General features: G+C 37.6%; 1 long non-coding RNA gene and 1 other non-coding gene across 2 annotated transcripts; both read left to right on the top strand.

The window, feature by feature from the left end:
- The first annotated feature begins 11,324 nt into the window (after positions 1–11,324).
- On the top strand, positions 11,325–22,503 carry LOC118179188. Its single transcript, XR_004756384.1, has 3 exons — positions 11,325–13,110; positions 19,468–19,515; positions 20,094–22,503. It is a non-coding gene; the product is annotated as an uncharacterized LOC118179188 (long non-coding RNA).
- A 2,122-nt stretch (positions 22,504–24,625) lies between these two features.
- TRNAG-UCC lies at positions 24,626–24,697 on the top strand. Its single transcript has one exon. It is a non-coding gene; the product is annotated as a tRNA-Gly (tRNA).
- Positions 24,698–25,396: the final 699 nt, after the last annotated feature.

The following is a 25,396-nucleotide window of genomic DNA, read 5'->3' as shown; positions in this document are numbered from 1 at the left end:
GGTGCACTCCCAGCAGTCATCTTCCAGTTTAGTTTCATTCAAAAGGAATTTAGCTCATGTATTCCAAGACTATTCTATGATCTCACTTGAGATGCTGTAGGTGGGGACAATTGAGACATTCACTTCAAAAGACATTCCTGATCTAAACTAAAATACTAATATGGACACATCTATGGGTTCCTTCTTAGATCCTTGGGGACATGGAAATCATACCATTATGACCAAGTGTTGGAAGTAAACCCTGTAGCTGGAACCATACTCCATGAGACTCAATAAGGCCTGAAAAATATGAATAGTGTCTCAGAGGTTTGTATGGAAGACTTCAATGATGTATGTCCCTAGCAAAGTATCTACCTCTGTGTTGACACAAGAACTCTAAAATTCCATGTGAGACAGAGAGGTGGCAAGAAAGAAATTCTGGATCTCAGCCATCCAGATGGGAATATAGTGACTCTGAAGGTGTTTAAAGATACAGTAACATGACTGAAGGTCTATCGCACAAGATGCCAGAAGCATCAGTCACTTAATATATAATCTACAGGTGTTGAAAGAACCATTGTCGACAGAAGGATTATTAGTATTATTGGATTTTGTATTGCACAGACTAGCACAAAGTAAGCAACATTGATTCCCCTGAAGCAATCTGACTAAAACTGGGCAGTCTTAGATATGATTTTGTACAAGATACAGAAGCACTTTGATTTATAGATAAATATCCTTCTGATGTTAACCCACGATTTCACTCTTGCATTCTAGTGGCCTTGTGGGTGTCACCTTATTGCTATTACCTGTGCTTTATATACTTATATATTTTATGAATACAGTTAATCTGCCAATACTGAAGCATATTTTTCTGAATGTACCTGGTTATGGAGATCAAAATGTTTAATTAGGAGCAATATCAAACAATATAAAAGAGCAAGGATCTTGAGAGAACCCTAAAAGCATTTAAGGGAATCATAAAGCCCAAAGGAAATTTGAAGGGTTGCTGTTGTATCTGTGTATGAGTTGTAGTGGGGAAAAAGCACAGCAAACAAATTTGTTCTCTGATTAACAATGTTGCATTGATTTGACATGAGATATATCAGATAGAACTCAGGGGCAGGCAACTCAGGAGGACTACAAATAGGTAGTGAGGTTATGAGGTTATAGAGGGAGGAAATTAGAAGGGTCAAAGCCCAGCTAGTAACTGTAACTTGGCCACTACAGTAAAAGACAATTAAAAATGTTTTTATAAGTGCATAAACATGAAAAGGAGGACTATGGATAATCTCCAACCTTTATTGGATGCTAGGGGAAACCTAGTTACAAAAGATGAGGAAAAGGCTGAGGTGCTTAATGACTTTTCTACCTCAGTCTTTATTAGCAAGACTAATTCTTCACAGGGTATCCAGCCCGCTCAGCTAGAAGACAGAGGCAAAGAGCAGAATGAAGCCTGTATGATCCAAGAGGAAATGCTTAGTTACCTACTACACCACTTGAACGCTCACAGATCTATGGGCCTGGATGGGGTCCACCCAAGGGCTCTGAAGGAGCTGGTGGAAGTGCTTGTCTCGACACTTTCAATAATTTTCCGGAACTCCAGGCTAACCATGGAGGTCCCAGTTGATTGGAGATTGGAAAATGTGACACCCATTTACAAGAAGGGTAGGAAGGAGTATCCAGGGAATTACATGCCTGCTAGTCTGACCTCAATGCCAGGGCAGGTCATGGAGAACATCGTTTGAGTGCCATCACATGGTATGTACAGGATAACCAGGTAACCAGACCCGCTCAGCGCGGGTATCTGAAAGGCAAGTCCTGCTTAACTAACCTGATCTCCTTCTATGACAGGGTGAATGGAGTTAAATGTGGTCAATAGTGGTGTTCCCCAGGTCAATAGTGGTGTTCCCCAGTACCAGGGTCAGTTCTCTTTCATATCTTTATCAACAATATTGATGAGGGGATGGCAGTGCACCCTCAGTAAGTTTGCAGACAACATCAAGCTGGGTGGGAGTGTTGATCTGCTGTTGAGTAAGAAGTCTCTGCAGAGGGATCTGGATAGGTTGGATTGATGGGCTACATCCAATCACATGACATTCAACAAGGCTAAATGCCAGGTGCTGCACTTAGGGTACAACATCCCTATGCAGTGAGATAGGCTTGGGGAAGAGTGTCTGGAAAGTTGTCCAGCAGGAAAGGACCTGGGGGTACTGGTTGGCAGCTGGCTGAACATGAGCCAGCAGTGTGCCCAGGTGGCCAAGAAGGCCAAGAGCATCTTGGCTTGTATCAGAAACAGTGTGGTCAGAAGAACTAGGGAAGTGATTATCCCCCTGTACATAGCACTGGTGAGACTGCACCTCAAGTTCTGTGTTCAGTTTGTGGCCCCTCACTACAAAAAGGATAAAAGGATGCTGAGTTGAGTGTGTGCAGAGAAGAGCAACAAAGCTGATAAAGGGACTAGAAAACAGGAAATATGAGGAGGGGTTGAACGAACTGGGGCTGTTTAATATTTGCTATGTGCAAATCATTATTTTACTCTATCAGAGAGTATTATAAGGAATAATTAACTTTTCAGGTGTTTGTTCCATGCTAGTTTTTTCCTTCTACAGAGGAAACAAAACTACATGGATTGCACAAGTTCTTGACTAAACCTCTTCAGTTAACAGCATTAAAGACTCTTTAACTTATAACATAAAGATCAATTTATCTAGATCTGGAAGAGAAATGCAGTTGACCATTAGTACATTCCATCCACCTGCATTTTTAAAGAAATGATCTTGAACTGTAATATGAATGAATCCCTATTGAAGCTATTTTGCAAATGGTCAGCCAGCAAAAATGATTGATTGCTTCTAATTCCAGAGACATATCATTCTCCTACTATTTCTGTGTGCAAAGATGGAAAAAAAAAATAATAATGTCTTCATTCAGGAAACAGGAGTGGAACAGAAATCCATGTTTCTTTCAGTACAGCAATTTCAAGTGTAATATTTGAGATATATCTAGACAGGAATACATGAAAACAGTCTGAAATTCCTTCAGGGCTCCCATTTGATGCAATTCTCTGACATGGCTGGATTACTGCTGAAGAAAGAAATGGTCAGTCTCCTCTGACAGCTGGTGGAAAGAATGCCATTCCCTGTACAATAGCTGTCCTACAAAAGTGGGTACACCATCGCTGACAAAGTCCAGGACTCAAGAGAATGATACACACATTTTACAAAGAGAATTATAATTGAGGAATTTTTGTTCCAGCACATTTCTGGCTGTTTTCCTGCATCTGTCGCAAACATAACCAAGACACAATCAGTTACAAAATCTCAAGGATTGTGAAGAGGATAGCATGAAGATTTTCATGTGAGATAGCTAGGAACTTTCTTGGAATAATTTTGGGATTTATCTACAATAAAAATAGTCTTACTGCAGGCTATTTTCAAGAATGTGTATTAAATTACTCATAAGGAATGATAGGCTATTATGCTGACTAATCTGATGCATTATTTGGGTCCAGAAAATCCAGCCAGAGAGGATTTAAGGACTGACCAATGTGGTCATCTGATTCTACTATTATGCTAAAGTCATGCCTTGCACTAAAGGACATGTAATTCCAAGTAGGTGTTCCCAAAACATCAGTATATGTCCTATCATATGTGCTATGATAATGACCTTTTTTGCAGAATCCTATCATTGCTTGCTTGTAGCTTTCCATCTCAGCCTCTGACTCAGTATTTGGGATGGTTCAAGTTCTCTGAAAAATTCTGTGTCTTGTTTGAACATTCACCTGAGATTTCTGAAACTGTGTCAATTAGCATTTTGTAAAACGTTTTTACAGCTGAGGGCAGAGGACAGTGAAATGTCAAATCTGTCTGAAGAGTCTAAGGTCAATAATGACTGTATACTATATACATACATGATAAAATGCATCATTTAAGAATGTGCTCAATATTTTAAAGTAACATTTGTACCATGTTATATGAGTGACTCTGAAGGCTATTTTTCTTCATATTCTTCAGTCCTCAGGTCAGAATTTAAACCTGTGGTAAAATTCAAAATGAAATTAAGTTGCCCAGGACCCTCATAATAAACATCTGCAAACACTGTCAGCCCTGGATTTTCATAGTTCAGAGGGAATTGTGTCAGCTCCTGCTCAAGGGAAGCTCAGGACGGTGTGAACTGACTTCCCAGATTACTTAATGTATGTAGCAAGTCATTGCTATAAATACAGCAAATTTATTATCACAAATTTCTCACCTATCTATAAATAAACAAATATAAACTTCATGATAAAGCCCTACCTTTCAAATATTGGTGGTCTGAGTAGAGGTACTAAAAGTAAATGAAGCAGCATGATTTAACCGCTCTCCAGTTCCTTGAGGTAGTAGATACCTTGACCATGTTGATAAGATAAATCCAATAGTGGTTGAAAACCTGTCGTTTTCTTTTTGTTTATTTATTAGATGTTAAAATAAACAGATAAAACCAACAACACAGCAAAACATTAGGAAGAGGACCAAAAGCCTTAGGAAGACTTTTCCTCATTGAATTTAATTCTAGAAAGCTCACTGGCTTTCTACCCAGAAAATTGGATTTTCTGCTTAACTTTATATTTTGGCAATGTTGTCAAGATGATACTGATTATGTTAAAAATAAAATTATGTTTCAGAATGATCCCATGAAGTCTTGAATACTGATGTTCTAAGAAAGCCAAATGGAAAAATAGAATTATTTTCAAATGGCTATACTTTTGTCCTCATAAACTATTTGTTTTGGACACAGTTCAAAGTTTTTGAACTCACTGTGGAGAGAATTTATAGACCTTGTTTGTCCACTCTTTCATATCCCCAGAAAATGTGTGTACATTACCTACCAGCTGAAGAACACAGCCCTAGTTCTTGTTGACAAGATTTGACTGATTTAAAGTGCTGTAAGTATGCTTGTAATGGCTTTAAAAAGGGCTACTTGGACATTTCCCTCACAGCTTAACCAAACTCCCAGCACTTGTGCAGTTTTCCATGATTAACTAGGTGACTTCTCTGTGCAATATTGCTTTCTCTAGAATTTCTATGAACTCAAATATTTATTTATTTTAACATTAAACAAGGGAAACTAAAATACTGTAGGAAAATACCACTTCAGCTTAGAGCACTGTTCATAAATTGCTCTTGCAGATGAAAGAACTGTTCTTGTGAATCAAAAATCTTTCTTAAACCTCTTAACATGATTTCACAAAGAAGTCTCCAGTGTAGCATTGCTGCTTATATTAATGCATTTCACATAAACATCAATTAAAATTGGAAAAAGATAGTTGAAAATAGATCGCTGAGTTCAAATTCATAAATACTTTACAAAGCAGTAGGATCAAATATTTACACACACACACACCCTGAAAAAAAGAAAAAGAAAAAGAAAACAAAACACACACACACGAAGCAAACAAACAAACAAAAACTAATCAACCAACCAAACCAACCATCCAGCACTTAGCACTGTCTTTTTAAATGCATAAAAGCTATGGCAATCGGAGGAAGTTAGTAAAGTGTGTGCTGCTAATTCATTGCATGCAAATGATTGCATGACTCTTGAGATGGCAGGTACAGCAGAATGCCTACTCGATGAACTTGGAGAAAACTTTACATTTCTCCCTATAACTGCCTAAAGATTTTGCCAATAGGCAGATTCTATAAATGAAAAGAAAAAAAAAAAAAAAAAAAGGAAACACATTAGAACTTGGCTTCTGGGTTTTGCAACTGTCATTCAAAAGGAGAAACATACTACAATAGGTTGGGAAAAAATTGTACCCTATAGCAGACATTCTGTTTAACAGCAAGAGTTTTATGTGTCTACTTTTTATGATTTTTTCTAGAAAGGTAATTTTAACAATTTTAGTGACATGATTTTTCTTACAAAAACATAAAAGGCAAACAAGTATACCATGTTTTGACTTTTTTTTTTTTTTTTTTTTTACTGTGTAGAAAAGAGTGGCAATTTTTTTTTCTAGTCAGAAGGATTGTGGTCTAGCAACAAATATGTTTCTTGCCTTATTGCTAATTCTGGTATCACCAGTGAGGGATGTACTAGGTTTTGATGGGAGAAGTGAACTTGATAAGGGAGAAATCAGAAATTTAAGTTGATGAAACAGGTTAATTTACTCTACATGATGGTTAGTTTCAGAACTGACACAGTATTTTATTCTGCTGACCATTTAAACTATAATTGTTTGGTTCTTGTTTCTAGTATTAAGCACAAGCGTGAGAGAGTATGTCAGTTCTTATCATGCAACTAAGTTTGCTAATAAGCTGAACTTGGTCCATCCTTTCCTTTTACCACACAACAGATGAGAAAGACCTTAGCTGCTAAAACCCTTGACTGTATTTAGAATTACTGAATGGCAGAGTATAAAAATAGTGGTAATATAAAGGAGCTCGCTTTCCTTTGTCCCATTGTCTCAATAATCTTCAGAATAAGAAAAGTGAATACTTCATTGTCTCATCACTATTATATATCACTAATTTGTTTCATTAAGGAAGTTAACATTTTAGGTTAATGATGACATTTAATAATGGTGAATTAATGTATTATCAACTTCATAAATAATGCTTGTTCAACAGAGTTTTCCTTATTTATCTATCAAGAAGATTAAATAAATCATCCTGTCCAATAACATTACAAACATTGATTTGGAACACCCAGAAATATGGCTTCATACCACACAAACTGCTGTACAGAAGGGTGATATTACCCACTTATTCATAATCACCTAATGTTGCCATGTATGGCTGAATCAATTCAAAAAAAGTTAGAGAACTGACAGGAATCTCTATAAACTTTGCTCTCTAGGAGACATAACAACAACACTCAGCTCAAATTAAGAAGTGTCTGCTCTTAGAATGGTTCAAAATATTTTTAGTGCAATTATACTGCACTTTCTGTTTTTCAGTAATCTATTATAAAATATATTTTTTTCATATTTCATAAAACTCTAGGTATAAATATAGTTTAAAGCCATATACAGATATCAAATAATAATAATTAAAAAAAATATTTTGCTTATTGCTATATTCAATCTTAATTCAAAATATAAAGCTCCTATATACCTCCTATTTCCTTTTAAAAGCTGTATATAGCCTGCAATGTGTTTGCTTGTCTTGCCTTTCCTTAAGTTGATGAATTTAGATTTATTATATTGTTCACTTCAGGCTTAGTGAATATGTCTGAGAGTGAGACAAATTGGTTTTCTTGTTTCATTTTGTTTCTTTGCCATTGAGTTTCCCAAAGTATGGTAGATGTCAAGAATCAGCATAACTTTGGAAGAATGACAAAAATTTATGCTTATGGTCTGTCTGAATCAGGACATTCAACAAAAGGTAATGTTAGACACTAAGAAAAAAGTTATTCTATTCCCTTGGTGCGCATTACAGTAGGAAATACTCTTAAAGAATAAGGGGAATCCAGGGTGACTTTCAAAATTAACTGAGGAATACCTTGGGACAGGTCAGCAGAAGTAAAAGCTGCAACAGATTCACCAACAGCAGTACATTTCCAGGGCTGCAGTGTGGCAACTTCAGCAGGGAAGATGAATATCAAAACCAAACCACATCAGGCCCCAAGGAAACCATAAAATACAGGCATTTTGGAAAATTATAGACTTAAAGGATTTTTCCCACTTGGGTTAATTTGGGGGGGGGGGTGGGGGGTGGGGGTACATGACAAAAAAAGACAACAAACATGAACAAACAACCAGAGATAGATTATTAGAAAAAACTAGACTGTGCAGAATTGATGTTGACATTTATTTGTGTGCAAGCTAAATAACATTATACATTAAAATGAACTTTAATATTTTAAAGCTGTTTTTGTGTAGTAGGGACTCTTTCCTCTTCTGTGATGTTGATACGTGGATTAAGGATAGAAGATTCTTTTACATACTGTTTCAAGAAATTTTTGAGGACTTTAAATTAAGGAAACAAATTTATTAGTTTATGAGGTTTCTTTCTAACTAATATTAGTTTACTATGCATATAATTAGAAGTTGCATACCCATTTTTATAGGTGCTAAAACAGTCTTAGAGTATTAGTGACTATTGGGATTGTAAGCTTTGAGGAACTCTAACATACTGACTGCATATCTATCTAATGAAATCACAGTATTATTTTAATTCTTCTTCTTCCATTGCTTAGAAAATGGCATTAATGGTCTTACTCTCTTAGCACAGAAAAAATCAAGTAGCTATATGTCAGCTTTAATTGATGCATTTTATGGCATTAAAATATTATTGAAAAGTATTGAGATATAACGTTAATGTAATTGTTTTGGTCCTATTAGTAATGGACAATTAAAACAAAGTGATTTAATTTTTTTCTTATCTATCAAATTTTGAAAAAGAAAACAAGAGAAATTCTGATAATATTTTGTAAACTCTGGAAAAATTGTAATAAGCAATGTATTTACTTTTATGGCTTTTCAAAATGGAGAAAATGAGCTAGTTAGACAGATCTGCATTTTAAAGCGACATTTTCACTTACATAAGAAAAAAAGTTATAAAGTTAAGCATATTATATACTAATTCTCATAACCCAAAAGATACAGCTGTGCTTTAAAAAACACAGTGAAAATATAATTACATAATTTGGCTTGGTAAGAGCTACTTTTTCTTGGCTTTTTGCCCAGAATATGCTTATTACTTCTGCAAAAAATAGCATGGCAAAATCTAAAAGCAAAAAGGAAAATGTTGCAGACAGGCAAGAGAGAAAACATTAATTATAAACATAATATTTAAGGTTTACTGCCTAAACAGCAGTAATACAATTTGCATTAATTTCTACAGATAGAATAATACCTTGACAATCAAAAAAGTGAAATCTGTTTATTGACAAAACAGGAGCAGCTAGTCCTGACCTAAGAGCATGTTTTAACATAATTCTGGAAAGGATCTCCTGAGAACCTAACAATCTGAATTTACACTTTTAGTATCATAAAAAATCAATGAGATAACCACTCAAGAACTTCTTGAATGTCCGAATACAAATACTAGTATAGACTATTCAAAAGTTTCTCTTAAGATTTTTCCTGTTGCACACCCAAGAACAAACTCTACAATTTGGCTGACTTTTATGTATCTGTCTTTAGCAGGGATAATACTGCAGTGGAAGATTAACTAATACAGAAAACAAGAGCCCTTAGAATGGTTCTTTTGGTTTGCTGAGAATTAGTATTTCAAGTGTCCTTCAAACTTCCATTTTTTTTTTTCCCCTAATGCATGGAATAAATTGTAAAAAGACTATAAATTAGGATTTATATGTTATTTACAAAAATTCCATGTTCTTCCTTCACCTTTGTGCACACTGCAGTCGTGCAAAAGGATTTATTAGGGCTATGAAGATGATTAGAGGACAGGAGCACCTGTTGTATGAGGACAGGCTAGGAGAACTGGGCCTGTTTAGCCTAGAAAAGAGAAGACTGAGGGGAGACCTCATCAATGTGTATAAATATCTGAGGGGAGTGTGTCAAGAGGATGGAGCCCGTCTCTTTTCGGTTGTGCCCACTGAGAGGAGGAGAGGCAATGGGCACAAACTGAAGCACAGGAAGTTCCAACTGAATATGAGGGGCACTTCTTTACTGTGAGGTGACAGAGCACTGGGGCAGGTTGCCCAGAGAGGTTGTGGAGTCTCCTTCTCTGGAGATATTCAAACATTGCCTGGGTGCCATCCAAAGGTGATCCTGCTCAGCAGGGAGGTTGGACTAGATGATCTTCAGAGGTCCCTTCCAACCTTGGTCATTCTGAGATTCTGTGACATAGCCTAAATACGTCTTATTTTGTTTTTCTTCATGTAGTACAGAACATGAGAACTACTGCTGCGTACTGTTTCTATGCCATGATGCTAAATCATTTTCATTACATCTTTTAATGCACTGTTCATTAAGTATGTATCAATTCAGAGTCACATTGAAGGGCTGAGGTGGGAAGGGGCTTCTAGAGGCCATCTGGCCCAGACCCTGCTCTAGCAGGGCCACCGAGAGCAGGCTGACCAGGACCACATCCTGGCAGCTTCTGAAGATCTGCAAGGAGGAGACTCCACAACGTCTCTGGGTTGCCTGTGCCAGTGCTCCATCATCCACACAGCACAGAAGGGTTCCTGGTATTCAGTGGGAAACCTCCTGTCTGCCAGTTTGTGCCCACTGCCTCTTGGCCCCTGGCACTGGGCACTGCTGGAGAGAGCCTGGCTCTGTCCTCTTTACACTCTTCCTTCAGGTATTTGTAAACATTGATGAGATCTCTCTGAGCCTCCTCTTCTCCAGGATGAACAGTCCTATCCTTCTCAGCTTCTCGTCGTAGGAGAGGTGCTCCAGGCCCTCAGTCATCTTAGTGGCTCTCTGCTGGACTCTTTCTAGTATGTCCATGTGAGTCTTGTACTGGGCAGCTCAGGACTTCACACAGTACTCCAGGTGCAGCCAATACTGAGTGGAAGGGTCACCTCTTGCTTTGATGGTGATACTTTGGTTCAAAGTATATGTATGGCAGCCAAGAATACCATTAGCTGTCCTAGCAGCAAGGGCAGATTGCTGACTCGGATACTATCAGAGACTGTTTGGTCCACAGAACAGGTAGGGTCATATAACCAACCAGTTATGTGTCACCACGTTATCATACTGTGGTCTATCATCCACAACACGGATTTGGCACCTTACATCGTGCCACCATGGCACATTGTGAGATGGCTGACAGCCGTGCCACCTCAACATCTTAAAACAGCTGTACAAGAGGACTACCCAGAGGCCCATCTCCTTTCTGACCAGGAGGTTTGACCCTGGTCAGTCCTTGATTTATTTTTTGTGACAATGCAGAAGGGCGGTGGTCAATCCTAAGCAACCTGTTTGAGGACAGAGCTTGAGGCAAGGAGGCCTGCACGCAGGCAGGGCGACCAGCTGCTTTTTGAGTAAAAAAAACAACAAAACAAGGACTGCAGACTGACAGACAAGGCCCCACCTGAGGCCGGCCTACCTGCGAGGCATGCACCTCCCGGGACCAGACTCCCTCCGACCCCCGGAGGCCATCACCCGCCCCTCGGCAGGGCCACATCACCGCCCAATCGGCGCCCGGCGGGATCCACGTGACCTGCGGGGAGGCGGGGCGAGGGCCCGGGGGCGGGGCAGAGTGCGGAGGCGGGTGAGGCCGCGCTGCCCGCGGGCTGTTTGCCTGGGCCGGTGGGGGTGGGCGGGGGACGGGGGAGCAGCCGAGGCTCGTGCACGCGGCCGTTGCCGCGCGCTGCCGCCGGGGGGGGTCGTTGGGCGGCGCCAACTGCCACTGAGGGTCGGCCCTGAGGGACTGGGGCTGCGGAGCGGGGCTGAAGGGGCTCGGCGGAACCCCGGGAAGGGGAAGAGGAGCCCCGGGGGCAGCTCCGATGCCACGGGGGTTGGGTTCCCGGCTGCGAGCGCTCCTCTTAGCCTGCCCGGGACGCTGGGGTGGCGGGGAGGCAGTTGGTGGGGTCTGCAGTGACGGCGTTGGGCGTTGAGGTGTTTCTGAAAGCCTCTCTGGATCTTCGTGTGCCTAAGAGCTCTGTAAATCCTTCTTCCCTCGTAGGTCTCTCAGCGGTGTAATAGGGTTGACTCTCCTCGTCATACCTGAGCCTAACCTTCTGATCCGGGCTGCTCCCTTCATGAGGTGTGGCTGCAGCTTTGGCTCGTCCCTGTAGGCTGCACTTTGCTTCAGGAGCGGTTACCCTTCCTGTCAGAGCAATGCTTTTGGCCTGTCAGCTGCACGTTATGAATGCAATTCTTGCCATTTTGCTGCAGCATTTTAATGGGGCTTTCAGTGGTTTCGGGCACAGCGCTTGAGAACTTGTTTCTGTCAAGTTGTCTTTGTCTGTTTTATTTTCTTTTGCTCTTTGTGTCTTGTTCTGCATGTGCTTCTTCACCTTGCAGTTTTGTTCAGTGTCTCAATGCGCATGGCCTGAATGTCTAAGTAACTATTGGTGCCAGTGTGCTGGTCTTTTGTTGTTTTCTCTTGGGGGGTGGGGGTGGTGGTGTCAGTTTCTCACCCACTAATACAGGAGGTAGATTGCCGATCAGTTTCAAAGAGCCTTTGCAGGGTAGATTCTTGTTGACAAGTGCAATAGTGGACTCCATGCTGGTAGGACTTGAAAGCAGAAAAACAATTACAGTCGTGTTCAAACAAGTGATGCCTGAATTCTCAATAAATAGTACATAGAGTCATATAACAGAGCCTTTTTCAGAGCCTCTTAAGGAGATTCTTGAAAATGTGGTGCCAGTTTATTTTACACTATTTTGAAAGGCTATCAAATAGAAGCGACTAGCATACATTCTGTATACCTCAACCCTGTATACATACCTTTGTATGTAGCTTTACCAATAATGCTTAGGATAATATAATCTCTGAATTCTGATTCCTTTTACCTTAAAGCTGATGTGATATTTTGTTGTAGCACATCTGAGGAAGTATGTGGATTTTGTCCATGCTGGATTTGTACAATGGACATTAAAATAGACTCTGCCACCTTTGCACATTTTTATCCAAATCTTTATTCCTACCATTGCTATAGTTAAGTTGAAGGACTCCTTCCGGTTTATTTCTACCTGGATATAACATCAACTGAAAGCTGAATATAGCTGGTGACACATTCATATCTGTGATGCTCACTCTGATTTTGAGATGCATGCCTGGGTGGAAGTCTGAGTGCAGTTTAAGTACTTTTACATTTCATTACATGCTCCTTCAGTGTTGTCTGCTTCTCTTAGAACACTGGACTTTTGGAACAGTTCTTTTATATTTCTTTCCAAGTGACAAAACTACTGCCAGAGGTTGATGATGAATATATCTTGTCTAGACAATGTTATCTGTTTATGTGGTGGCAGGCTGATGTTCGGGATGATGATAGCTACACAGACTTGTAGGTGCCAAAATACAATTACGCTATAATGTATATTTCTGGTCCAGAGGAACAATTGAGTAGCAGTCTTAATGGCAATAACTGGCATTCTCCAAATTCTGTTTACAGAACTGCTAAGACATCTAAGTACCATGCGTATCTGAGCAGTTGGCTTGATTCCTCCTGGCTTCCTGAAAACCAACTTCCAGGAAGGCTTGCAACACCGAATGGAAAATGTTTGTGGTATGATGGAAACAAGATTTCTGTGAATCTTTAAAAGTTCACAATACCTTTGTGCCTGTGTTACTTGAGTCCATTCACTGAGATGTTTTTTTCAGTCTGCAGTAATTTGATATACTTGTGTGTTCTGTAATCTGCTATTGTTGATCTGTGCAGCTTTTGATTATTTTAAATGCCCGCATAAGAAAGTTCTTTCTACTTTTGTAAAACTAATTTGATCATAATAACAGAGGAAAAAGATCTTGTTGAACCAATACTGATGTTTTTTTCAGCTATATTTTTCCTTTTATATATATATATATTTTTTTTTTCCCTAGTGTGGGGGTTTCAGGTTGCAGACAGGTAAATTTTGAGTCATATAGGCTAAGCCTACCTTAAGCCTACCTTAAAGCCTACCATTTTAAGTGGTGCACTATCTAAAATATGTTGCAAGTTGCTTTTCAGACATTTTAACATCTGTTACATTTCACCACTTTATTACTTGTAAATTTATAATAATTAAGTACATCAGAATTTAAGGCAAGGGTTGTTTTTCTGTTTTGGTTACCTCACACTTCTAAAGATTTAAGGTGGATGTGCAAATAGCCATTGCTTGTGTTATTAAAAATAAATACTATTAGTTTTAGAGTTGGCTTTAGCTTTCCTGATAACACCTATTGCAACCTCAATCTCCTTCCTTTATTCTTGGCATATCCCTTAACCAATAGTACCTGCTTTTTAGACTTTAGTCTCTAGAAGTGGTACAATTTTTACAGAAAGGAATTAAGTGATTTGTAGTTTTCTTAACGTAGAATAATGTAGAATTTCATAAAATACAACAGGAATCGTATTCTTTCTTTCTAAAGAGTTAGATGGACCACTGAAGTATTTTGCTTTTATGAGATAGCACACTTCTCCCCTTTACATTGTTCAGTTGACAGGCTTATTTTTGGAATGACTGAAATTAATGTTGTGGTTTCTGCTCTGTTTCAATGAAGCCAAGGCTTGAGAAGGTGAATTTGATTGCAGGGTATGTTTGGAGAAGGAGAATTGGATATCCATAAATGTATTATTAAGCAATCATAGAGGACTATCTGAAGTAAAAAAAATGAATTCACTTTAATTGATTTTTTACTTACTTGTTTGTTAAAGTGGTGTTAGATATTCCTAAAAAGATTTTAGAGATGGCATTTTTTTATAGAATTCTCCTGCAGTTTTTCATAAGCTAGTGGTAGGTTCTGTCAGCCTTGGCTTGTTTACATATATAAGGTAAATATTTCATGTTGATCATATTGTTACAGATATTGTCTAGTAAACTTTTCAAGCCTTTGAACAGGAATGGACATAATATTAGTAAAGATATTTTTGATTCCCAGAAACAAAAACATGTTTCTAATGCCTGTATTATTTTGAGCAGATTTCATACCCTCACTAGAACACCATATGCTGAACAGTTTCAAGATAAAAAGCAATTTTTATTATTTGTCCTTAAAGTGATCACAATTTAGTGTTTGTACGTATTTCGGCTAACAATCTGAAAATGACTTTAGTTACTATAAAATAAAACTTCTGCTATGTTTGCATGAAGTTATAAACCTCTAGGAAAATCAGGTATGCCCAAATTATTGTGCTAATTTAGTAATAAAAAAAAAAAAAATCTAAAATTTCAGCTAGTATACGGAACACTGGGTTTAAAAACTTCCACATACTCAAAATGAGAGAGCTGCGAAAATAACAGAATTTAATCCTAACACTAGCAATTCTGATAAGTTTTAAAACTTACTGTTCATCTATTTGGTAGTTTCTTGATAAAAGAACCAAATCTGAATCTTCTAGCTAATTTCCATGAATCTGCTTATCTGATAACATATGGCATGTTAATACTCTGATACTAAGTTTTCAGGTGCAGTGAAATTCAGGTGCAGAAAGTTGGGTCTTGTCCAATTCTTCTACCTTTAAACTCCCGGGAATAGTACCACTTACCTTAGTGCAATCCTTCCAGAAAAGATGGCAGTTCTTTGTGCACTTATGTAAACTACTCTTAGGTGATTATGCTATAATGTGTTTTTGTTGTTTTCAGTTTTTCTTTAGAAAAAGGTAATTAAAATTATTATACTGGTGGCAAGGGTGGTTCTGAATTTTGACTCTTGCTTCTCTTCTTCCCTTTGTATTATAAAGGAGGACAACTTTTACTGTAGACTAGGTTGCTTGTAGTTCATGGAATACAACTGGAAACTGGCTGATATTTAAGGGCTGATAAAATAGTTTTTAATGTTTATTATTATTTGGAATCAAAGGAAATAGACTGAAAGCATATATTAAGGCACAAAACATCAAAATAAGCAAATTCTTCCAGTTATGGAAAACTACAAATTTCAAGGCTATGACCTCAAATGTTTTAGTCAACTGATGCTTATGCTTCAGCAAATGACTTACAGAGGGGCTTGATGTGAAGCATCATTTCTCTAAAAGTAGTTTGCAGTGGCATTGCCAATACTGAAAATACCAATGCTTGAGTATGCTTATTGGTTGTTTTTGATTTTTGTACATAATGAAGAATTGGAATTATGAAGTACTGCATTCTTAAGAGTATTTAGCCTTTCAGCCATTTTATTCACTAAAATAGCACAGGACAAGGCAGTATAGTCTCTTTGTTTGAATAGAAGCAGAAAAATATAGTTTGACATCATCTGTTTCAGCCAGATAAATGTGTACAATTTATAATAAAGAATTTAGGGGATGCATATATTCTATTTTGCTTTTAGGCTCATCTGAAAAAAATTGAACATGAATGCATTTTACACATGCATGAAGTTAGTAGTAACTAACTAGTTAAGACTTATGTTCTTCATTTTAATAGGGTGTTAAATTAATTTGTCTCCTTGCGCATGTTCTGCTTCCTGAAAACAATGCAGGGATGGACACTTCTAAACACGGGTAATAATGTTACTGGCTGCGGGGTGCAAGAATTTCAGAAGAACAATCTGATGTAAAATTTCTAATATGGGTTTCATATTTCAATATGAGTATTATGAACACTTGATGGAAGAGGTGCAACTCTTAGTGATCAGAAGGGGATGACAAATAATTGCTATGAGCCATGGACATTCCAGAGAAATAACTGTTGTAGGTGCTTACTATTGTATGCGTTCTACATGGTTTCCCATAGGATCCTACTGGACAAACTGTCCAGCACACAGCTAAACAAAAACATAATCCGATGGGTGAGCAATTGGCTGACAGGCAGGGCTCAAAGGGTTGTGGTAAAAGGGGCCACATCTGATTGGCGGATGGTCACTAGTGGGGCCCCTCAAGGCTCCATTTTAGGGCCAGTCCTCTTCAATGTTTTGATAAATGATTTAGATGTGGGGCTAGAAGGTGTTTTGAGCAAATTTGCCCACGACACCAAACTTGGAGGAGTTGTAGACTCAGAAGAGGGTGGAAAGGCCTTGCAGAGAGATCTGGACAGATCAGAGAGCTGGGTGATAACCAACCACATGAAGTTTAACAAAAGCAAGTGCCAGGTCATGGGAAGTGCACATGGGATGGGGCAACCCTGGCCATACTTACAGACTGGGTGACGAGATGCTGGAGAGCAGTCCCCCAGAAAGGGATCTGGGGGTTGTGGTTGACAGCAAGTTGAATATGAGCCAGCAGTGTGTCCTGGCAGCCAGGAAGGCCAACCGTATCCTGGGGTGCATAAAGCACGGCATTGCTAGTCGGTCGAGGGAAGTGATTGTCCCGCTCTGCTCTGCACTGGTGTGGCCTCACCTCGAGTACTGTGTGCAGTTCTGGGCACCACAGTACAAAAAAGACATTCAACTGTTGGAGAGTGTCCAGAGGAGGGTGACAAAGATGGTGAAGGGCCTAGAGGGGAAGACATATGAGGAGCAGCTGAGGTCACTTGGCTTGTTCAGCCTGGAGAAGAGGAGGCTGAGGGGGGACCTCATCGCAGTCTACAACTTCCTCACAAGGGGGAGTGGAGAGGCGGGTGATCTATTCTCCGTAATCACCATTGATAGGACTTGTGGGACTGGTGTTAAGCTGAGGCAGCGGAAGTTTAGGCTGGACATCAGGAAGAGGTTCTTCACCGACAGGGTGGTTGCACACTGGAACAGGCTCCCCAGGGAAGTAGTCACTGCACCGAGCCTGTCTGAATTTAAGAAGCGACTGGATTGTGCACTAAGTCACATGGTCTAAAATTTTGGGCAGACCGGTGCAGTGCCAGGAGTTGGATTTGATGATCCTTATGGGTCCCTTCCAACTTGGGATATTCTGTGATTCTATGATGATTCTATTTCCTCTTGGGTACCCTCAATAAGGGTAGGAGTAGTCTGTAAGAAGATGAGCAAGTTTAGAGATGCTTCATCTATAGTCATGTACCCAGAATAGGGACCTGCTTTCCAGGAAAGTCTCATCACTAATCCTTGTTAAGTGAGGTTGGGATCCACATTTCCCTGATATTATTTGGGCCTTTCCATAGCTTATAAAAGGTGTGTCTTTCAAGAATTACCTGCTGAGCCTGGGTACAGAGGTATAGGGTATGATTATTGTTACATCCTGTAAAGGAGCTTTATATATATGTATTTTAAAGTAGTAATTGCTCTGATATTGCCCTGCACCTTCATTAATTGTAGTATATGCTTACAGATTATGGCATGTAGATGCCTGCTACGCAGGAAGAATTGAGCTTCTGAATTCTCTGGAAACTTCAACAGATAAATGGGGTTGCTTCTGGCTTTAGGTCAGCATCTAAGGGGAGCAGTAACATCAGGGCAACATGATTCTGAATTACTTGTGATTGTATAAGCTTCTCCCAGTTTGGTTCATTGCTATGTGGTAAAGCGTTAGGGAAACTATAACGGAGAAAAAGTGTATTATGTATTTCAATGTATTACACCTGCCTACCAACCCAATTCAGGTGAGCTGACTAATTTTCAAAATGGGTTATGGAGCTAACATAACAGCTACAGAGTTAGTAGCTGTTCCATGAGTGAGAATGGAGTTCAGTTTTCAGTTTGTTGTGGCAGAATCTGTGATTTTTGTCACTGTTTCAAGTAGGCTTTGCTAATGTTTTTTCCATTAATGCTGTTAATGCTGATTTCATGAAATGTAAAATAAATAAATAAAATAAGTTAGATAAAAATAGATTTATTTGTTAAGTCAGTGAGGTTACAAATGGCTAATCATTGGCATTCTCATTAAGGCTTATGGGATCACTCATCTGAGTCCATATCCTGCAAAAACTTTTCTGTAATTTACCTTTTACAGTCCGATGAGGTATAAGAAAGTATCAAGTCCTTGTGCTTGTCCAGATCCTGTTCTGAAAAATAGTTAAGAGATTCAAAGCTTCCTGAGCTGATTATTTATTTCTGAGGCTCATTAACTTTTTCTAATATAGCGATGAAAATGTTTTCAATTATTTTAAACCAAATAAATAGTACTGCAAACATACGTGAAAAACTTGGTCGAGTTTAAAACTAAAATTCTGATATCTTTGACTATGATTGTAGATGTTTTGAAATGTAAATACGTAAAGAGAATATTAATATCGTGGGCATTTTTAAAAAGTAGTTGTTCTAGGAATGTTTTGTTATCATGATCGGAAGATATTTTCTACCCTGCAATTAAATAACACACGAAACCAAAGAATTATGTTACTTTACAAAGGTAATCATGATTATTGTCTATAGTATTAACCTATATATAATTTTAAACTATAATCTTTTTTAAACTATAGCAGTTTAAATATTTCTTGAATCAATGCTCCCATGGTATTGAATTATTTTTAACAATCTTAATTATTTAAATCTCTTGCTTTACTCCAAATCTGTATCAAACAAGTTTTGTTTATGGAATAGAATGAATAATTTGATATTACTATTTTGTAAATATATTACCTTCATAAAGTCATAACAGTATAATATGATTTTATAATAAGATTTCGAAGTTGGGTTATTGAGACAAGTCTTTATCTTGTTGTAGGTATGCTTTTTGCCTTGTTTGATATAGCACCCTTTTAAAATTATTTATTTTATTATTCTTTATTTTTCACTATAAAAAAATATTTTTTAATAATAATAAAGAATCTGCCAGGATTTCAGAAAGGCATTATTTTTACCTGATGTCTTTCTTTGAAAGTCATTTTTTCTTCTCTGTCCACATTAGATTTGTGATTACTGTATCATAAGTCATAAGAAATTGGAAAGAAAGAGTTTGATCGTGAATGTGGCCAGTTACAGTCTTGTTTTGTTGAAGAACTCCAGGTATACCTGATGTAGAATTTAGGAGTTTCAGTTGCTTTTATACTCTTAACAACAACAAAAAAGGAGGATGGCATTTTCTTAAGACTTTTTTTTTTTTTTTTTTTTTTTTTTTTAGTAAAGGAAAAAAAGACAAGGATCCTGGATTCTCAGACATAAGTATGAGGTAAGGGAAAAATACACTGCATGGTCTTTGGTGGTCAGTTGAAGTTAAAAGGACAGTTGGTGTTCCTTTGAAATTTGCTTTATGTCTTTCTGCTCTTTTGAAGCCTTCAGTTTAAGTCTTCCATTTCAGTAAACGGTGGCTAGTCTTAACTCAAATGCAGAAAGCGAATTTAATCCCCTGCTCCATTTAAACGCAGAGCAAAGCAAGTTGTTTAACCTACTCTGAAAGCAGAGTAGGTTATTTTTATTTTTTATTTTTTTAAAATAAAAAAAAATCAGTCTTCATTTGAGAAACAGAATGTAGCAACCCATTGTGTCAACTTCATAAACGTTTTGAACTCAGTATACAAGATTACAAAGGGACTTTCTGTAACAACCTTACACGCTTTAAAATCAGAACATTGTAAGCAATTTTTTCACCTCCTTTCCTAGGGATAATGTTCAAGTGGAATCATTGAAGACAAAACAGATCTTTGTTCCACTGATACATTGTTGAAGTTTGTGTCCTATTGTGTGCAAAGTTACAGGAGAAGCAGGTGCCAGAAAACTAGCCTAATGTTATGCTTGTTGTTTTCTCAGTAATAATAAAGCCTAGGAATCTAAATGCATTGAATGATAATATAGACCTTCTGGGAAACAAAAGAAAACTGCTTCTGGCAGAAATAGGTAAGTAATGACAGAGGTTAGTAGCAGAGGGGGAATGAAGTCAAAAACTTTGAGTGGTACACCTGACAACTCTTTTTGCATGTTATATTTCTCTAATTGAGAAGTTTCCCAATGGTTTGTGCAAAGGCCTGTCAGTGTCTTTAGCAATATGTCTCTTCTAAGTCTGGCAGCAGATTCTTTGTTGTGGTGTTAGGCTACTATTCAGCATGGACAGGACAGTGGTCAACAGGTAGTGTCTCTGCTGCAGCTGTGCCTTTTTCTCACACTTTCTTTTTCTCAGGAGTTTGCCCAAGGACTGAGTACCATGTCCAGTTTCAGTTCTACGTACTCAGGCTGAATATGTGGACATTGTTTTTCTGACTGTCCCCTGCAGTAGAAAAAGGGACTGAAAGGTGGCTAAATTAATATTCATGTTTCTGTGTGTTGGGCAGTGATAGGCAGGCATGTAGTGGCCTGCTTCTGCTAGTCAGATGTGTTATCTGCAGTATACAGTCATCAGTAACCTGTGAAAAACAGTGTAACTAATTTAAGTTACTGTGTATCATGCTTCATGAGCTGCTTCCTGTAGGTGTTTGATCACAGGCCATTGAAAGTCACATGAAAGCTGTGATACAACAGGTGTAGCTCATTTTAAAAAGACACTCATACTGAGTGATATATAAAGTTTTTAGGTGTGAAGAGATGAACACTTACAATGAAGTATTTATTAGAAGACATCAGCTGCTATAATAGTTGGTGAGATTTATATTCAGAGTACCATCTAGATCAGCAAAGTGAATTTGGATGTTAGTGCTATCTTTGTGAATTACTGTGTATGAGAGAGTAGGTAGGAACAGTGCTCAATGAGGTTGATTAATTAAGCTAGGCTTCTTATGAGGCATGAAAGTTTGAAGTTTTGAAATGGAAAAATACCAAAGGCTTGGAAGTGGCTTTGTGATTCTAGGCTGTTGCAGATAATTGATGGACCAAACTAATTTTAACTTTAAATAGGAGATACGAAAATAGTTGTGGTTCATTGCTAGTTAATTCTTTTCCATGCCATCAAAAAATATCTTTTTCCACAAGGACAAATAGCAATGGCTGTGCTTTTATGTTAATATTTCTGAAAAATCTCTGAGGTGGTTTGTACCACCTAGACATCATTTAGTGATTATTCTAGAGGTTATTTAGTGATGTGACAATGAGTCCTTAGCTACGTCAGACTGAAGAACTGATTGGCAAATAAGGTGTTGATGCTGATGCAAGAGCCTACTTTTAATTTAATCTTAAGAATTATTTGACTGTCAGTTAGATTTGAGGACAATAAACTGTAGGGAGAAGAATAAGAACAAATCTGCTTTCATTATTTTAATTACAGCTGAAGTCTGCATAGAATGGCGAGATAACATTTTCCTAAATTGATATGTACTTATTGCTGATTGTAGTTGGATATATTTGAAATGTGTTATCTAGTACTGTGAGAAGGTTTTTGTTAGCTTGCAAATAAATGCAGTATCATATCAACTGTTTTGAAGTTATTTTGTGTCTCTTTAAGGTATTTGAATACTGTGATTGTAGGCAGAAGATATTCAAAATTCTGTGTACTGTTGCCAAAACTTGGTCTCATAGTTCTTTCCAGTTGAATTTTTCCTCATGAAATGTTTGCCAAAATGAGCTGCTAGAATTAATTTATCTTGAGGTGGGGTTTCAGGGAAGGCTGGAATTGCATTACTTTAAATTTTGATATACTTTTATGTTAAATATGCCTTATGTTCTCTTATGCATTTTATTTATTGCTGAGCGTAGGACAGTATGTATTTATTTTTTAAGTTTCTGAGGAACACAGACCTACAGTCAACTTCTTTGCACTAGGCTTACCCTTTTTTTTCAAAACTTTAACAACACTGTCCTGTGTTACAGTACTTGAGTTCAATACGTGTGTATAGAGAGAAATAAACTGGAAATCCTGTCTCTGAGGATTGGAATCCAGTGTAGTTTTAGATGGAAAATAAAATATTTTAGTATACATTTGCCAGTTAAGCTTTTAACAGGACTTTACATGGGTGCAACTTCTGAATTGGAATTAATGTAGAGTTTCTAAATACTTTTCCATGTGATATACATGCCATAGTTGACTTGAATATGGATTTGTAAGCTGCTGAAGTGAAAATCAGTATCTGGGCATGACTGACTATAGATTGAAGGGAAATAGCAAATAGTTTGAAATGCTGGTTATCTGTGAAGACTTCTGCTCTGTGATGTGCGCTGCTGATGGGTGTTTAAGTTTTTGTCCTGTTTCTGTCTGTTACGTGGGAAACTTTAAATAGTTTGATTTATGCCTTTTTTTTTTAAATAAAAAAATATCCTTTTTAATTTAATTTTATTTTTTTTTAATTTTAATAAAAAATATATTTAATAATAAAAAAAATCCTTCTGGATATTTCCTTCCAGACTTGGCTAGAACTAATTTAGTAATGTTGTAAAATGACTGCAGAAAGGATCTCAGGAAACAAATGTAGAAATACTTTTGTTTAAAAGTTACAGCCCATTCAAAAATGATCCATACAGAAATGTAATATGAATATGGTGAATGGCAAGATGAGATACTGAAACTCCATGATCAGATTCATTTTATTATTAGAAGGTTAAAAAAAAAAATAGGATTTTTCTGAATACTTTTTCATTATTAATTTATGTAATCTAGCTATCTAACTATCCTGATACCGAACATATATGAGATTTGATGAGGTACATGGGTGATAAATACATGTGTGAACTGCTTGTAATGTCTATAAAAAGGCCTGGCTTGTCCTTTGCTGGGGTGAAAAAGGCAAGTAGTGGTTCACGAAACAGGTTTTCTTTAAAATGAGAAGACATAGGAATTAACGTGATTGAAAATCTCAGAGGCTAATCAGATTTATTTTTGAAAACTATTACATTTAAATTGTCTGTGTGCTCTGAATGCAACCTCTGCCCACCTCCTCACTCCCCTCTAAACACACACATATATTTCCCCAGTGGTACATGCACAATTGAACAGACAAAATGTCTTTTAATTATCATTGCAAGAATAAATACTGTGTGCTGAAAATATAAAGCCTTTATGTTTTACGTCAGTCACATTTGAAAGGGACCGAGGTAAAACTGTTAGAAAATGAACTTATAGTAAAAGTCTTTAAAAGTATTCAAGAAGTGTAGAGATACTGATCTGTCAGTTTATTTTAATGTATCATTTTCTTTAAGATTGATTAAAGAAGTTAATTTATCCAGTTAGACACCCAAGCAATATTTCCTTTAAAAAAAAAAAGGGGGGGGGGGGGGCGGGAATAACATTAACATGTTTTCATTTTGAAGGATCTTCAGCAGGGATCAACTGTGCTTAAATTGTTCATACATACATTTTTTAAAGTGTAAAATAGATTGATTACAGTGTCTAGAAGTCTAGATAATAAATGACAGTTTTTATTAAAAATAAAAGTGCTTAACATTTTACTCATTATCAGTGAAAGAAAGTAGTTTTGATTTTTGTTAACGTTTTTGAGCAATCTGGTATTCTAGAAAATTCATTTTCTTTCATAAAGTTGTTGCAAAAGTCTCTGCAGAAAATTACCTGAAACTTTTAATTTTCAAATACATTTATTATTATTGAGAGTAAGTATAGGATATTAATGATTATTGTTCAGATATACAAGTTGACTTGAGTGAAGCAAAAATTTTCTCTGGAAAATTTGCTGACTAAAGATAATATAATTGCCCAGTAATTAATGCAGTTAAAACATATCACTACATATTGTTTACTCTTTGGAACCGGAATTTCTATGTCTATTTCTATGTCAGTGTTACTAGAATTGACGGCTTCTGCTTAGCAATTTTTGGATAAGTTTCAGCGCTTTTCTTTAAGTAGTGCCCATTTCAAAAGCTATTAAGCTGAATGTATATGTATAGAATGAACTTGCATATAATTTACTTGTGAATATGTAAGATAATTGCTAACCTTAAATAGTTCATGAAAATAAATGACCACTAGAGCTTGTTATCTTTCTTGTATGTTGTGTGCATGGCAGCTTAGTATCTTAGAACAAATATCCGAGGTAATGCCTTTATTTCCAAGAGCATGCATTCATTTCCAGTTTAAAAAATGTTTTGAAGGATACACAAAATTGTGACCTAAAATGAATGCATAGGAGAAAGAACAGTTATTCTTCCTTAGGCTGGGAAAATGTGGAACATTCTGAATTAATCCCACTGTTATTAATGGAGGCTTGGCTGTATTATAAACTTTTTGCCTCCAATTTATTCTGCACTTTAGCTCTGAGGCAATATATGTTTTATGAATTATCCATGATTCATCTATGTGCATGCTAGTTTAATATGGGGATGGAGATGCTGACTCCTCAGACACCATGATGCCACCGTTGCTGCTAAGAGAAGTGCTGTAGAATTTAGCTGCGTTTTATTGCAAGAAGGCGGTGGTGGTATAGTGGTGAGCATAGCTGCCTTCCAAGCAGTTCACCCGAGTTCGATTCCCGGCCAACGCACTTTGTTTTTTTCCCGCTCTACTCTGCGCTGCTGCAGCCTCACCTCGAGTACTGTGTGCAGTTCTGGGCACCACTGTACAAAAAGGATGTGAAACTTGGAGAGTGTCTAGAGGAAGGCTATGAAGATGGTGAAGGGACTAAAGGGGAAGTTGTATGAGGAGCAGCTGAGGTCACTTGGCCTGTTCAGCCTAGAAAAGAGGAGGCTGAGGGGAGACATCCCAGTCTACAGCTTCCTGGCAAGGGGGAAAGGAGGGGCAGGCACCGACCTATTCTCCGTAATCACCATTGATAGGACTTGCAGGAATGGTGTCAAGCTGAGGCAGGGGAGATTTAGGCTAGACATAAGGAAAAGGTTCTTCACTGAGCAGGTTGCCGCACACTGGAACCGGCTCCCCACAGAACTAGTCACTGCACCAAGCTTGTCAGAGTTTAAGAAGTGTTTGGACTATTCACTTAGTCACATGATCTGAATTTTTGGGTATACTTGTGTGGAGCCAGGAGTTGGACTTGATGATCCTTATGGGTCCCTTCCAACTCAGGATATTCTATGATTCTATGATTTTGAAGGTGATTAATGTCTATTTAGTGATATGTTTTTTTTTTGTTATGGTATTATGGAAGGATCTGCTTGTTAATACGTGTTGTATGATGACATTGTCCCTGTGCAATAAGAACTTTTCTGTTAACAGAATTGAGGAG

Source organism: Oxyura jamaicensis, chromosome 1, assembly GCF_011077185.1.
Source record: "Oxyura jamaicensis isolate SHBP4307 breed ruddy duck chromosome 1, BPBGC_Ojam_1.0, whole genome shotgun sequence".
Classification (NCBI taxonomy): domain Eukaryota; kingdom Metazoa; phylum Chordata; class Aves; order Anseriformes; family Anatidae; genus Oxyura; species Oxyura jamaicensis.
This window is presented reverse-complemented; position numbering and strand designations above follow the sequence as displayed.